Consider the following 15,723-nt stretch of genomic DNA (forward strand, 5'->3'; position numbering starts at 1 on the left):
GACCTCTCTCCTCGAGAAGACTTGTGTCGAAGCTGTTGGCCGGCACGCCGATAAACACGCGTTCCAGCAAGGGCCCATGCTATCTTTAAAGCCCAGACGTGGAGAAAGACAGACAACACAGCGGAAAACATTTATTCTCATTATCCTCTCTACTAAATTATTCACACCATGTACGCCCCCGCTATCTCCCAACAGCACCATACTAGTCTGTGCTGCCCTTTAACCATAATAAAGAAGCTAAACACCTGCCTTCTCTCTCCTCGCGCTCGCTCTCGTTCTCCATAGACTTCCATTCTTCTTTACCCTTTGTTTTTCAGACATTGAGCTTCACAATAGAGGTGTAGCTCTTCACTTTCTTTAAGGTACCTGTGAGTCTGCTCATTAGCACTGGTGTGCGGTGTGAGAACAGGTTGGGGGATTTCGAGGAGGTGTCAGAGCAGGACCCTCAAGCCGGGTGGACCAGAAGGGGTTTACGAGTCACTGATGGAGACCAACCTGCAGTTAACCGAATGTCACTACATATCAATCACACGGACCACAGGGACGGCGCAGGCCACGTGTGTGACAGCAACACTCTCACAGGTGCAGATGTTTACATTTGGCAAGCTGTGATTTTTTGCTGATGTTCATTTCTAACACTAATGAATGAAATGAATGATTAAATAAGATAAAGAACATTTTATCAAGCCCTATTAGTGTAATGAATCTGATAATAAGTCTAATTGTGTAATTAGATTTTTGTTTGTTTAAAGATCATAAACAGCAAGCTGTGCCAGAGATTGCGGTGAAAAGATAAAGGGAAGTCTACGAGAGAAACCATTATGAGCGTTTTATTGTGTGTAATGGGCTGTGAAGAAAAAACATGCAAAATGTTAACATCAGTGATGTCGCTTTTGCTTGGCTTAGTGTCTGTTTGGCTTTTTTATTTAGTTTCAATGCAAGCAGGTAAACAAATCAACTTCCTTTGAGGAAATTATCCACTGTGAAATGATGAAATGATGCTCTTATTGCGAATCTGCTTTTACTGCCATAGAGAGATGCATGTGTGTCCTACGTAAGCTCACTGCATCCTGGAGATGGAGCAGGTCACAGCTTAAGTCTCTCAGGCAATGCCTAATTGCTCTCTTTTTGACTCTGGATGTAAGCCACTGGAAGCTGTGGCTAATCCACAGTTAATGAAGTTTAAATGAAGCGCTCTTTACAGAAAAAGAGGAGTCATCCAGACACATTCATATCTGTGCTACATCCTTAACACCGCAGCTTTTCTCTCTAAAGCCACCAGCCTGCAGATATGTTGTGCTCTCATGGGTTGGTTTTAGATTTTATAGTTTTCTTTAATTGACTGATGAATAATTATGGTCATATGGCATTCTTGTATGTTTATTCATTAATGTATAGATTGCTGACAAAAGGTCAGGTGCTTCCTACAAAAACAAGCTTTTTTTTCAGTACAAATATCCCAAAATCTTTTGAAAGTCTTGATTTCTTCAAAAATGTATTCTTAAACCAAGAAATAAAAACAAAATATCTGCCAGCTGGGTAAGAAAAATAAACTTGAATTATGTTAAAACTTGAATTACGTTTATTTGTTGTAACCCATTGGAAATGTAACATTTCACAAGACACACATACAAAGATGTTATTTTTTGCAGTCTATAACCAGACAGACCAAGCCAAAAAACTCTCTCTGTGGACAGTTATTTTAAACCAGATATAAAGTATCTGTGTGTATTCTGTTAATAAACTGATATATTGCAATTTTTCATCGTACTATAGTATAATATTTTTCAGCGGCATTTTTTAAGGGATCTTAAAATGTGAAATGTATATCATCATAGAGGATCATGTTTTGGGTTTTCATTTACGCTATGAATAAAAAAAGCAAATTTATTCCACAGCTGTTTTTCGGTTTCGGAAACATCTGCATGTGACAATTCATTCTTGGGACTGCTTGCAGGATTTGACAGAAAATTCAGATCTTTTCCTGTGCTATACTCCAGCAATTTCAGTGAACAGTTGTTGCTTGGAGTGACATGTAGCTGTTTATTGAAGAAGGAAGCATTTCCGTCATGTTATTCTACAGACGGCATTGCTGGACATTGGCTTTCGTTTGGTGAGATAATGATCCAGTGTTGGGGTTGCTAGGAGCATGAGGAGATTACACCAAACCCTGCGGCTGGGCTCTGTCCAAAGGTCCTGCTTCTCTAGGGCTCCGTATCTTTTCTCCATCTCGCCGCTGAGCTTCTGTAGAGTTCCCAGCCATGGATTCTCACAGATTAGGTAAAAGGTTATCTGAACGTTTTGCTCAAGTGGGCCTGAGAGGGCAATCGGGTAGGCGATAGTACCGCACAACTTTACTGCTCTCGGGCTAATGCTGAGCCTCGTCTGCCTACCTTGAAACAACTAGAAATCAAAATATTTCTTAGTGTTTGGTTATTTTTATAATGAATGTACATCCCTGTATAAAGAGATTACATAATGAAGCGTTACGTTTTTATTACCTTAGAATGAGCTATTTCTATCTACATAAACCGTGGGTCCCCTTACATGGAATTCGCCATGTTGGACGTTGGTTGCAATTCCTAACCTTGCCGCTAGATGCCGCTAAAATTTTCACATTGCGCCTTTAAAGTGTTTAGGGGGAAATGGTTTTGAACATTGTTATAATTGTAAGATGTGATATTGTAATGCTATAGAATGTATTTAGCATGCGACTGGATCCAGGTTTCGAAACTCAACCTGACATCCGTTTTTTATCAACAAAGCCTGTTTAAAAAAAAGTAAATGCTTTATTCACAAGTAGCACATTGCGCACCTCACCTTTTTATTACCTGTTTTATGCATTATGTGTTAACAGGGACCTTCAAGTACTTGTATCTAGAAAGAGTTAATTTTTTCTTCTATTCAAGACGTGAAATTATTTCTCATTATTTCATTGTTTCCAGCTATGACCATTTTCCCCTACTGTTATAGAAGCTCAGGTCTCAATAGAATCCACATTTACTCACTCAATTTGTGTCGAAGAGAGAAAGGGTGAATGAGATCCGAGAGAAAGAGAGACTTCATAACAGATGTAAAAGAAAGGGGCAGAGTCTGTTTTAATTGACTTTGCCACTGTGTTAATAAGGTAGATGTTCTGTGGGCAGATAGACAGCAGGCAGAGCTCCTGGACATAATAGGACACTGAAGATCACTTCCTCTATGAGAGAACAAACACAGACCTCCTCCTACCGTCTGTCCTTCAGTCTGTGCGCACGCTGAGTAAATTACGCCACGTACAATGGGCTGGAGTGAAAAATAGGCCTCTCTTAGATGCTGAGTGCTGGGTTTAATGCTGGGGTTACACCACCGATCGGAAGATACTTGGCTGCAAATTGCTGAAATATTCTAATGTCACCACTCATGAATGAATCCATCTGTGATGTGTCCTAATGGAATGTAAAGTGAGTAAATATTATTGAGAACGGGCCCCATCGTTTCGGATCTTATTTCAGAGTGGATTTGATTAATCCGATGGCAAATGGATCTTACTCCTATAGAAAATTGTCAGAAAATGACTTTCGTTCTGTGATAAATTATGCCTCCCATTGCTCGCATATGTGTTTGATTTGTAAATTGAGCAAAATGGAGGCAGTACGGGACAAGACGACTGCTCTTCAGGAGACTTTTGAAATAACTGATAATGCTCTGTTGAATACTAAACAACAGGGCTTAATTGTAACACTGTTTGACTTAATTTAGAAAATGTTTTGCTTAAAGAGTTATAATTTAGCCTTAAACGTCTTTTGAAATGTCTGCCTTAAGCGTCTCGATTAATCTTACCACTTAATTAAATCATATAAAATTAAGTTTACGGACCTATGATATTTTTATCTAATTCTGGGATGCATAACATTAAACGTTCAATAGAATACACATTTTTAAAGTCTTATGTCAGCCAATGTTATCTGAATTCTTAAAGTGATAGTTCAATCATAAATGAAAATTCTGTCATCATTTACTCACCCTTTCGTCATTTTAAACCTTTATGACTTTCTTTCTTGTGCAAAACACAAAAGAAGAAACTTTGAAGAAAGTTAGTAACCAAACACCACTGGCCCACTTTACTTATATTGTATGGATGGACACAAAACCAATGCAAGTGAATGGATGCCAGTTAACAACATTCTTCAAAATATCTTCTTTTGTGCTTTGCATAAGATAAGGGTTTGGAATGACAAGAGGGTTAGTAAATGATGACATAATTTTTGGGTGAACTATCTCTGAGCAACTGAGCAAAACAATCTATTGAAAGTACTTTTGGAGCTTTGGTGTGCAGACTTTTTATACATTTTGTAATTTGAAAAGCAATTAACCAATAGGTGGCGCTGTCACCAAACTGATATAGTGCAGTCATTGTGTGCTGATAATGGCTCAAAATGTACTAGTTTCAATACACAGTCAAGCAGAATCAAACGTGTTCTTCTTATATTAAAGCAAGCATGATGCAAAATGAAGGACACACTTCTCTGCTAGTGAGTTGGTTGCTTTTCTGTGGTTTTTGCGGCACCTGGAAACAAGACTGAAGTAGTTTTGTGGTGTGAAAAAGACCAACTGCGCTCATTTTGAGGAGTGTCACGCACACACCTCAGTTTTCATCTTACCGAGCTTGTTTATGCACATGTGAAAGCTCGCTAACACATGCTCATTGTACACGGTCGCGTGGGAAGTGGATTATGCCACAGAAAACGTCTTGGGGATTTTTCAAAGCTCTTCGGCTTTCATTTTTCAAGGGTGTGATTTGTTGTTGTTTGTGAGTGTGTGTTTTGAGTGGCAGAGGAAGCGAGAGAGGAAGAGGGTTTTCTTGCATCTTTGTCAAAGGAGAAAGGAAAACATGGCAAAGCTTGAGGAGAAGAGAAGAGAAGGGGATAAACAGTGGTGCATCACAGACCCAGAGGGCCCGGGAACCATGAGATTTGACGTGATGTCATGCATGACCATTTGTACTGTGTAGTAGAGACTGGATTAACCATTTTTAAATACTTTCTTTTGATTTTTGATGAAGGGCAGAGCAGAAGAGGCATTATGTTTTGTTGGAAGATTGAACAATCCACTTTCGTATTTGCTGTCTAGTAGTGAAAATATGTTCCTCCAAGCTGGCCGGTGTGGAAGAAGTCTTACAGATAAGACCCAAACAGGTTGAGATTGGCGTCACAGGGAGGCAAACGGACGCCGCTGGCAGGATTCATGAAACTTAATTAGCACCTTTGATTCTCCATTAAATATGCTTTTTTCGTTGGAGGTATTAAAGTACTTGCCCTCCATGAGATCAGGTCTGATATTCAAAGCTCCTTCGGTCTTCATGGATGGGTTTCAACAGCTAATTGAGATCAAAAGTTCATCTCAGGGTTGCTTTTCTGGTATGGATAAGTTGGAAACCATTAGCGTTATCAAATGTGTTCAGATAAGAAGAGTGCAGTAATTTAGATGGTTCAAAAAAGCTGATTCGCCTGAGCCTGTCATTTAATGTTATTCATGTGTGTGGTGAAAAGGAAAGCAGGTGCATGTGTCCTGAACATCTGAAGAACCAAACGATCATCATCACCTTGAAAAATCTGCCGGCAGTAGTTTATTGAGCATTTAAGATCTTTATTATCATCTGTACCACTGGTCAAACATTTCAAACATTTCATGCAAATCGACCAACAAAATGTCATACTTAAAGATATCTCATATAAGCGTAGATAGGAGAAACTATTTTAACACTGAATAAAAAATACCTGCTTCACATTTAAAAGACAGCGTTCCCTATTCATGAAAGAAGCCTTTCATAGCTCATCCCAAAAGAGGCGCACAACTTTTCAAGCGTCTGATGATCACAGAACTTCACTTCCTCTGGTTTTCATGTCCTTGACAAGCGAAGTGACAGAGAATATATTATGCTGGCAACTGTGTGCATGTGTGTGTTTATGACCCTGTCCATCCGTGTACGCACTTAGCAGAAAATTCAATTAGTTTACAAAGTGAAATAAAAAAAATGGCAAAAAACCCTTTGCCTCGGGCTAAAAGCACATGGTTTCGTAGAATCATAAATCATTATGTAAGTCTTTTAGTCTCTAAGCGCAACACAGCATAACAGACGCTAGATGAAAAACAACTTAGACCAGTGGACCTCTCCACGAGATGATGACTGAAAATGATTTTATCGGAATCCTGCGGAGAGATTTCTCGACTCTATTCCTGCTCGCATAACATCGGTGTCCCTTTGGCCCCCGGAGAAACTGAATAGGTGTGGAGGAGTCTTTGAATGTTTGTTTCTATGGTTACATATGGCAGATGAAGAGAGGTTTGAACTGGAGGGAAATGGTCATGATGCAGGACACAACCTTCTTCCATTCCTCCTTCTGTAGAACCTTCACCTCAATTTCTACAGCAGGAGACAGAGGGGGGAAGAAGCAGAGGTCACTTCATTGAACGCCTACTGTGTTCCACTCCTGCATCGTCTTAGAATTCAATGCGCTATTTAAAATGGGTCTGTGCCAAGCCTGAATATTTTTTACACTTAACTTCCAAGATAGTATTTCACACGGTATCGTGTATTGGCCGTCTACACAGGATGTCTGCCTGCATTTAAAAATGATGGACGCAGTGGAATGGAATATAAAAAACTGTTTTAAACACATTTACTCTTTTTAAATTGACATGTCTTAAAAAGAGGTTAAACTAAAATAGTGCTTTTTTATTTAAAGATGGGTTCTCTTGTCTCTTTTATAACCGAGGAGATCTGATGTAATTCTCAGTTGGGTTTTATTTACGTATCATTTTTTTATGTTTGGGAGAAAAAGAAACAAATGAGACAATCTTTCAAATATGTTTCAAAAAGTCAAATGAATGAAGATTGAATGAATACCCAGGTTTAAAAAATGCACTAAAAGTCACTTAAATATACTTAAAGTGCTATATTTTCACACACTTATACTTATAGTATTCATTACTTCTTAAGATAAACTTGAAAAGGTCTACAGTAAGTGTACTTTAATGTGCTATATTGAGACAGCCTAAATAGAAGTATAGAAGTGTATATAAGCTATATTCTTTGTAAATTAAGTACAAAATGAATGTGTGACCATTAGAGCACTTTAAGTACATTATGGAAGTGTACTTAAATAAAGTGTACTTCTACTGTATACCAGGGTGAAATAATCTGGATTTGGGTAAATTTGTTGAGAAATGTTTAAATTCGCAATAACAATCTTAATAATATTAAGATTGACTTCTGATTGCAGACTTTGCAAATCTCAACTCGGTTTGTGTCCATAATTATAATGAAAAGATTTGTGAGCTTTCTGAGTCTTCTTCTCAGTTTAAATATGTGAGATTAATTTCATTGATGTCTATGATAAATGATAAAAACAAAAAGAGATGTAATATGATTTTTTTTGGGTTGTCACAGAGTTTTTATTTATCAACAAGAATATAAATATCAATAACTGAGTTCCTCAGGAATATAAATACATTTGCTAATTGGATTAGAGTTTGCTAGATTGAGAAGTTTTGTGTGAAACATACAGGACCGATGACAAATAGGTGGGTATGTGGTGGGCGTAAATTCCTCACTTCCATATGCTTTATATCTTACACATTCAAAAGTACTTCCATGACCATACTCCAAGTTCACAGTATAAAAATGCAAATTGCGACGTTCCCTGACATCAGATGTCAATCTGAAGTTTATCTCTCTTCCTCTCTCGATGCTTAATTATTTAGATCTATAGGGCTGTTTTTCAAGCACAGTAACCTTGAGCACTCGGGAAACGCCTAATTAAATCGTCTAATTCTGCCCACCATGTGCGAGGAGATGATATGTAATTTAAAAAGAGCAGCAGATGGTCACGCCTTTAAGGGCGCCCCCTTTTTCTCCAGGCGGATGGAGGAGGACCCAGACAGGCACATTAGACATCTTTAAATGCCTTTAATTTATCCGACAGGCCGCCGCGGCGTGGAAGTTAAAAGGAGGAGAGCGTGAAACAACCGTTAATAGAAATCCAGAGGATTTTTTTCTCTGAGAGGAAAGAAATGTGCTATGAATCAGGATTGCGTATACGTTGTTACTCTTTGTCGACGTGTGCAGGTGTCAGCTCTGTGTATTCGCTTTTATAATCTGCTTCAGTTTGCATCTTAACCTTGATAAAAAATGAATGAGATGGGGGTTAAGTCTTATAAATATAGTTAATTGGCCATCACCTGTTTCATGTTGAAAGAGGTTGTGCTTCCATTGCAGATGCCCTCTTATATTGTGTTTTCAGACTTTGGTTTGGTGAACATGTCAACTAATCTGTAATGAAGCAATGGCTGAATCAAACAGGACCATTCATGTATTTTTAAGAGCTATCTGTGTTGTCACCAAACAGATTTTTGTGTCGTGCATGTTTGAAGAGGAAGAGAAGAATATCTTTCCCTATACGTAGGTTTTTAAAAATTCAGCCCGTTTATTTATTGATGCTATATTGGTTTTGTGTTTGCTATGGACTTACTCTTAGTCAGAATACAACAAATGCATCCAATATACTGAATTGTATTTTTTCATGTATAATGTATAATGGAGAATACAAATAAATTTTGCATTTTCCACAGCAGAGTGATTATGTTCTTCATGTTCTTTATGTTCTTTTTGTTCTTCATGTTCTTCATGTTCTTTATGTTCTTCATGTTCTTCATGTTCTTCATGATTGCATGATTCATGATTGTTAAGAAGGTTAAGAAAGACCACCTCCAAGTCTCCTAAAACTTGAAAAAGGAAAATTAAACACAGCCACTGACAAAAATTAAAAGAGCGCTTTTTGCCTTTAATCTGCTCTTCTGCATGTTTTTTGGCGATTCCAGTTCAGTGTCTGTTAAATGACACAAAGCCACTCAACAACAGCATTGAGAAAGACTGAGACAATGCAAAGACAAAGTGGTGAAAAAAATGTTAAAATAAATATATCAATAAATATATCAATTGTTGAAATGATCCTAAAATATGTGTTAAACATGCTATTTTTTGTTTAAACATGAATATGAACTTAATTTTTTTAATAATTTTTACTTAAACACATACTTAATAAACATTCAGAAAAAAACATTTTCCGCGGCTGTATATGGAATGAAACAATGACTGAAGCTTGTCAGTCTTTAACATTTTGGTCATTGTGTTCCGTAGCACAAAGTCATGTGATTGGAACAACATGAGGGTGACTTCCTGATGACGGCATCGTCGTTTAAAGTGAACTCTTGCTTTAATTCTCAGTTCTTGGCTTTTGAAAGAGATGCTCTCCCTAGACAGATATTCCTCAAGCTGTATGCTTTTGCTTGGCTCGGATCAAATTCAGTTCTGACATGGAGGGCTGCGCTCTCTGACACTCTGGCCTGTAATTTGCGCAGATCAGCCCTTTGTGTGACAAAACCCGGCAATCACCAGATCCAATTAGACAACCAAGCAGGCCAGAGCACATACACAGTAGCTCTGAAAGCATTACAGCGTGAAGAGAGGCGCATGCATGGTGAATGCTAAACGAAACACTTCCTGTTCACCGTATCACATTGCACGGCACACAACCCTTCCAAACGGCCTGTATTGATTCTTTTGTTTATGAGCTCATTCATTTTTATTTCGAAGCAATGAGATGCATAGTTGTAATTGCCTATGAGTTTATTCGTTGCTTTTTATACGAACCGACGAACATAGATGTGCTTTATGGTCCCAGAGGCCTGCGGCACAATTATGTGAATAATCGTTTGAATGAAACGTCACAGTGACATTCTTTTGTGTTTATTGTTCTGTCATGGTAATAAGGCTCCCAGATGTCCTAACAGAAATGACAGAGTTATTGTAAAATGCCATGTTGGATAATTACATCGCATCCAGTTGCTTTTAATAAAAGGCTATGGCATGCGTTAGTTGACCTGGTGGCGATTGGGAGCAGGTGGCGTCTGTCAGCTGCATTTCAAATAGCGGAGGAATATAAAGGTTGAGTTTGTTAACAATATTACAACGAGAATAATTAAGCACCATTAGACCTAGTGAGGGTGTTTTCTTAGCAGTTTGACCAGTGGCCAGAAAAGTGCCCTGTTAGACAGTATCGGGGTTGCCTGAATGACTTGCAAACCTAGCAACCACTGTTCTGTTTTCACGTTTATCGAAAAAAAATATTGAAACCTTTTATTTTGGCATGCCTTAAACGGTACAACTGTTCTTTATTCCAGGCAATGTTGTGTTGTAAATACACAATAGGGTTTGGTACATTTTCAAGTCTTTTTCTCTGCCCCTCAGCATCACAGTTGGAGCTCTTCTGGCTGTCTCTCAGAAGAGTCGAGTGAGCACTTATCTTGCCCTTTTAAGAAGAGCTTTTTTTGGGGGGGGGGAGACAGGCATTAGTTAATATCTTCTTTCTGTCTCGCAGACACGGTTTGTTTTCTGTTTGGATGTGGCTGGGCGGAGAGCGGTGGGCGTTGGGGACCGGGCGAGCTAATTGGCCCAGAGCATAGTGCTTAATCCCCATCTAACTCATTAGGCAGGGAAACAAACAGGGCAGCTCAGAGACAGCCTATAATTAAGAGAGATCTGTGACATCAAACCCTGTGTGGCACACATCTGATCCAAACACGTCTGTCAAACCAATTCCCTTTTTGTTTTTTTAACTCATTCTCGTTTTTTCACAGCTCTCTTCATACCACCCCACCCAAGTTCTCTCTCTCTCTATTCCGGAGCAGAAGAGTGACATATTGACTAATGAATCCCCAAAGCACTTTGCTAATGCCATCTCAAATGTGTAATTTAATGATCGTACACCAACACGCACACGCTCTGTCAGTCCTCTCCTCCACCATCATAATCCCCTTTTCTTTCACCAGTTCTCTTTCTTTTCTCAATTTCAATCGCGCGTGATAAGACTCGACATTAATCCTGACTGTCGGGGAGCCACCGGCACCTCCCATTCAACCCTCAGCGACGCGACGTGCAATATTTACACACGGCAATCAGCGTGCGCAGCCTCGGTTCTCTGCAGGGCTACAGATTGTATCATTACAGTGCAACATCACACATCCATCAGTTTATGATGCCAAATTACTGTTTGCAAACATCAGCCATGCCCTCTGGTCAAATAAGGCTCCGCGAGTTACTTGTGGGAAGGGATTAAATTCGCACATGCTGATAACAAACACGGGCACACATGCACACACACATAGGCTACACAACTGATCCGGCCTTGGTCACTCAGAATTGCCGCAAACCAGATTTATAACATATACATTTATTTTTTTAGATCTAAAACATACACTGTTGTATACAAAAGATTATAAAATATTAAGAATAAAATGTTAATCAGATTTATTTATTTATTTGAAAACTTAATTTGACAAAATCATGATTTTACAATGGGAAGAAAAAATATTCTGCTTTAAGCTGTCCTGAAAAAGTCAGTTGTGCCATTGTTCGGCAAAGTTTTTCGGCTTCATTAATTTATTTATATCGTTTTATGTTTGCTAGCATATCTTGTTCAGAGACAGTGCCGGCCTCCAGGAATGGTCAGATAGCATAAATTCATGGTGTATCTTTAGTCAGAGTTTGTGCTGCTGCCACAGGGCTGCAGTTCAGCTCTCTCTGCATCTGCGTTATCCAGCAGTATACGATCGGATGACACAGAGACCAAGGCTGGAGCACAATTATTAATTCAATAGCACTGTAATCGCCCTGAGAAATGCACTCAACTTTCTCTCAACGTTATACCCCAATGTTTTAAAGTCACGTGTCTATAGTGCTTATGTCTATAGATTGTATTTGGATCAGTGATGTATATGAATATATTTTGATCTATATCTTGGATATATGAAGTACATTATAAGTGAAAAAAATCACATGCAATTTAAGTTATAAGGTGCTACTTAAGCAACTTAAGGAATAGTTCACACAAAAAGGAACAAATTTTTACTACAGTACTCAACCTTATGTCATACCTGTGGGACTTTCTTTATTTTCTGTAGGACACAAAAGTTGCAGAACAGTGGTAACCAAACAGCATTGGACTTTATTGACTCCCGTTGAATGGACACAGACCCGTTGAGACATTTCTCAAAATATCAAGAAAGAGTCATATCACTACTGTCATTCTAAAAACTTGTATCTCCAAATCTCAAGCTTATAAGTACGATAGTAAATAAAAAAATAGCAGAATAATACAAAAAGAACAATAAAGTTTTCAAACATTTTTTTAATATAATTTTTTAATTTAGTTTTTAAGCAGATTGGTACTGATAGAAGACGTATCTTTAACTGTGTCTAAAAGGTTGTGCTGGTCTCAAGCTGTTCAAGTAAAGTATTTAATTACATTTTACTTAATCAGTACACCTTTTGACATTTTGTATCCTCAAATACATGAAACCAACATGATTACGAAGATTACATTCAAAAGAACTTGTTGTGTGCTTTTTAACATCTTGTCATTGACCCCTTTGCATAGTGTCTATTAAATCATGTAAAGCACTTATATCAAATCTAAAAATGTCAATATCTTAATCCCAGAACAATTCCCAGAATCTGAAGTCTTACAGTGCACTGACCGTTTCTACCAGGTAAGCGCTTTGGCACGGTATAACCTTAATCAGCCTTAGGAATGAATAAATTACCAGACCATTTGCCTCCATTAGCCTATGCAGATGAGCCTGAGAGAGAAATAGCGCCTGACCTGCTCTGGGGAAGCAGCTGCCATTGATGGAGGACAATCCAGCTTCATTTAACTTCAAATTACCCCGAGAACTATAACATCCACGACCACCTTCAATGTGCTTGATTCCCTTCCCGCATTCAGCCAATCACAAAAGACCTTATATTTCTGATATCATTTCTCTCTGGTTATTCCCTCTATAACTGCAATTTTATGGTCAGTTGACTGGTAGTAATGGTATCTTATAAGACTGATTAATTTCATTAGTTTCTGCGCTCAGGACACACAGTGCAGCATGGGAAATTTCTATCCCGCCCTCTCAATCCTTTCTTTGGTACATTGGTCATGTCCTCTCCACCGGGCCAACATCTGCCAGTAATCAATGCGATATTGATAAAAATGAGACTAGCACTTTGAAAAAGGCTTTTTAATGGATCGTTGGTGAAGCGGACAAACTGAATCTTTTTTAGCAGTTTGTCTTACGGTTACAGTGAAACGGAGCAAACGTTTTTAATAAGAGTGGGGAAGTGCGCTGTGACGTAGCTTTAATAGTAAACTGAGGACAGTTTTGATCACATGACCACACTGTATTTAGGAACGGGTCCTTTAAATGCATCTGGCTGTCTTATAAATCATGCTTGTTAGTGAATCTATACAAATATGTACTATTGGGTAAAAGATCAGACATGATTTATTGGATGAAACATCGCAATCCAAAATATTAAAGTGTACCAGTCGCATTCAGCGCAAGTACATTCATCTTCCATAAAAGCGTAAAGGGGGGAGCAGGGTTCTTTGATGTATCTGATGGTGCATACGTGAATCCCTCCTTTCAAAGGAAGTTATCGAGAATTTTTCCCACAAAGTGTGAAATGTATATATGTAATATATTTGTGGATAATACACACAAATAATTCATTTTAGTCAGCAATCTATAGGTCGGCACTTATGCAGGCCTGAAGTGTTGAAATAAAAACCTTTAAAACCGAGTTACAAAGCTCTTGTAATTTCACCCGACACTTTGCACAATATAAGTCATTTTTTCTGGACATTTAAATGAATGAAGAGACACTTTTACCTTTCCTTTCATTTCCTTTACACACATGAGCGGTTCTATAGTCTTATCAAAAGACAGTAAAATCACTTTTTCCAACTCCCTTTCTTTTTCAGAATAAGCCGTCTTTCAAGCTAACCTTTTCAGTATAAATCCCCTGCATGCCTCAAAGACTTATTGTATTTATTCACAGAAGTATTAAACACATATTTGCTCATTTCAACACATGCTCATATTCCTCGTTTTACATGCATTTTTATGAGCAGCCTGCAAGCTACTGTGTCTCAATTAAAATGGCTCTCAAGACATCGGGAAGCACAATATCAATATGGGAAAATGAGAATTTCCTTATTTTGGGATCTATAAGAATGACAATCGAACAGTAAATTGATTAATGTGCCGTTGGAAATTATGCAAGGTGGCAATATGACATTGTTCAGCATGTGCTTTACTTAACGGCATGATCACAGCTATTAAAAATGGTGTGGAGTGCCTCCAAATTCATCCAACAGTAATTGTGTATTAACAAATTGGCCCTAAAACGTTAATGTTGTTGGCTAGCAGCTGCATGTTGATGAACATGTTGTGCTTAATCTTCCAGGTCACTGTGTATGTTCTTTGAGGTCTTGTTTAGATCCAGTATTGTCAGTCTGTCAGAACGGAGGTGATTTTTTGTTTCTTTCGCAAATGATCTCTTACGCATTAAAACCTAGTAATAATGTTAACGAATATCCTGAACAGATCATTAACCAATTGTGCTCTGAAACTTTGATTCGATTTTTTTACATTGACAGAAACATTTCCTGATGACTAGACATTTTCAACAATGAAACATTTAAAAAATGATTCTAATATTCTATGCATGTTCTCAATGAGTGTGTCTATAAGCCAGCCATGTGATGTGAATAGCAAGTGGCTGATACTTATTTGTACCACTCCAGAACAAATGTATCTGTGATGAGCAACACCTTTAGTAATCCATGAGTCGCCCTGTAAATCCCCAAATCACACAATCTTTATCAAGTAGCGCTACCAGCACTGTAAACACATTTATTAGGCCATAATCCCTAGCTGAATTCATGTGTGCTACTATTTGTACCAAATAACAATAGTGGGCATTCATTTTACCTTTAGAGGAAAGTCCACTCCTGAATTGTTAAAAAAAATATCAGGTCTCTTCACACTTCATTTGATGCTCCATTACGGTGTTTTGAGAGCGTAAAACGAGAGGCCATCCAATTGAACCGAGCGTCGCATCACATATCCCAATATCACTGAATAATGCAGGACTGGTTCAGGAGAATTTCCTGCTAAACAAGCCTCAGATTCAGGCAAAACTAATGCGACGAGGACAAACAAACTCTATTTGAACTTCAGTATGGATGCTTTTCTAAGTTGCTATGGCAACCCCATCAGTTAATTCAAAGCAAAGCACTAAGGCGATTCAACTTTGTTTTAGTTCACCTCTCATTATAGGAGGAGTTTCTCAAGGGCATCCTTTAAGTGTTGTCCGCTTTGTTCCAATTCCACTCCGTGGTCTTTCTAAGTGAATATCGTAAATTTATCATCAATTAATTTGAACTTCATTTAAAATGTTCCCGCTTCATTAGTTTCTGGGGCACGATGCAGATGAAGGGTGGAAGATGTGTGTCACCCATGAGAGTAAAAATGCAATTTAACAGTCAGCTAACATAAATTTATTTTACACAAGAAAGAGAAAAAATAAAGGGTGCTTACTTGAACATGGCTGTTATCAGACACTAGAGAGAGCAGTCGTAGAGGAATGAAGTGCTTGTTGGAGAGCGCTACATCTTAAAACACTGCCAGTAAATCCGCAAGGCAACGGATGTGACCAAATGTGATAGCATATTGTTCTGTGTATTTTTTGAAAGATGTTTGAACATTTTCCATCGCTCGAAAGTAATCAAACCGCATTGTCCAGAGATTGTAGCATGCTGAACGGAGATAGCACATCCTGTTCACAAC

Source organism: Triplophysa dalaica, chromosome 14, assembly GCF_015846415.1.
Source record: "Triplophysa dalaica isolate WHDGS20190420 chromosome 14, ASM1584641v1, whole genome shotgun sequence".
NCBI classification, from domain to species: Eukaryota; Metazoa; Chordata; class Actinopteri; order Cypriniformes; family Nemacheilidae; genus Triplophysa; species Triplophysa dalaica.